This window comes from Etheostoma spectabile, chromosome 14 (assembly GCF_008692095.1).
Source record: "Etheostoma spectabile isolate EspeVRDwgs_2016 chromosome 14, UIUC_Espe_1.0, whole genome shotgun sequence".
NCBI classification, from domain to species: domain Eukaryota; kingdom Metazoa; phylum Chordata; class Actinopteri; order Perciformes; family Percidae; genus Etheostoma; species Etheostoma spectabile.
In genome coordinates this window covers 8,066,194-8,068,009 of record NC_045746.1, presented here as the reverse complement: position 1 = coordinate 8,068,009, position 1,816 = coordinate 8,066,194, and the positions used below count along the sequence as shown (strand labels likewise).

Genomic DNA, 1,816 nt, shown 5'->3' with positions numbered 1-1,816 from the left:
TTTTGCACACATGAGAGCGGGTCTCACAGAGCATCAGCCAGCCAGTTTCTCTTTGTTATTTCTCACTTCAGGGAGAGAGATAGGGTGACAGGACTAAAACCTTGCCTTGCTCCCCAGGGGCGGCACATGTCTGCTATCTTCTGGGGCCTTGTCAGCAGCCAAAAGGTTTTAATGGAACTGTGTTTTGGGATTTGCACATGTCATCCGTGTTGTTCGAGAGACAGAGAGTGTCAGGGGGGTGAAAGAGAACAGAGAGACCTCTTTGAGTGTCAAGCCACTGAAAGGAGACATGGCGTCCGTCGAGAGAATAGCTGCTTCCGTCCTCTTATCCTTTCCCACCGACGCACACAGATGCAAACTCCCATCGTCAGCTTCTCTCCCGGAGATGTGTTCTGTGAGCGTCGGAGCTGGAGCTAGGCCTGAGCGTTAGGTAATTGAACTGCCGGTTGCCTATTCTGCACTTCACATCTTCATTTAGCCAGATCAAACATCTGCTGCTGGGATGCCATTCAGTTTTTCAGGCTCTGTGCTTCTACTGCCTGTGTGCTGAAGTCTGTCTGGGTGTTTTTGTATTTCGGATATGGTCCTCAAAATCAGTGTACATCAAAACATAAGACAACTGTTTTAATCATTTCAATGTAAGGAAACATCAAACAAGATTAGATAGTATGGTTTCATCTTCACAATAAAATGCACGCATTTTTGTATACAGTATATAAATATGTTTTAGTATTTATATTGCCGTTATAGGTTTTACTAATGTTCGTCCCTCCTGCCCCGCTGATCTTAATGATGGGATTCATTTAAACTCCCTACTGAAAAACAGCTCTATATCACGTTTGGCACATTTATTCATGAAGTCTGACTTTAACTTACTGTTGTGATTTAAGCATAACACACATATTGAGCTTTAACTGAGGAATAAGCAATATTATTGCTAAATTTGCACCGTTTGAGAAAATCAATCACCATAGGTCTGTTGCAGGCTTTTATTGAAATCTCAGAGTTCATTCGCTTTTTGGCAAAAAGCTGTTAAACCTTAACGCAGACTCCCTCACTTTCCCTGCATGAATGTATCATTGATGTTGTAATGAAAGTATAATGAATGAAAGAATCTTTTTGAAAGAGTACTGAGAAACTGCCCACACTTGAACAGTTACGGTCAAGAAATCACCAGGACAAAAGGAGTGCGCAACAAGTGATAAAAATAGATGAATTCAATTCACTGCATTAACCATTGCAAAAAAAAATTCTCTGCTCCATCTCCTTTTGTTAAGCTGTTCATGAAACACAAAGTTGTGACTCATTTTCCTGTGTGACCCCATATAGTTGACCTCAGAGCACTACAGCTTGTTGGCCCCAGTAGGCCCCACTAATTGTAATTGCAAAAACAATTACACACAAGGAGAGTCCCGTGTTGGCCATCACGTCTGTCCAGAGTGACTGTTGAGTCAGAGAATGGCTGCCGCTTGCATTGTAAACACAAACCAAGTTAATGGCACTTAACTCGACATAATTACCACAGAGTTGTGTTGAAACTCTCAGGGGACATGCCTACATTGGTCTGTCATTATGTGGTGATACTGTACTTGCCACTAGGATTTTTTATGTAAGGTTTTGTATTTAGGGCTACAACTAACAATTATGTAAAAGGATACTTTGGATTTTGAGCAGCAAAGCCTCACATTTGGAAAGCAGAAACTACCAATATGTAGCAGTCTTTTCTTGATTAAAAATAGTTGATTTAACAAAGAACCGATTCTGCCCTCACACATTTAAAATGAATTAAAATGAATCCTTGACAGGCCTTTTTTTT

General features: G+C 40.9%; 1 long non-coding RNA gene across 1 annotated transcript in view; it reads right to left on the bottom strand.

Annotated features, from left to right (window-relative positions):
* LOC116701632 (uncharacterized) overlaps positions 1 to 1,816 on the bottom strand; it is a 15,506-nt gene that overhangs the window by 12,643 nt on the left and 1,047 nt on the right. The window lies entirely within an intron of this gene.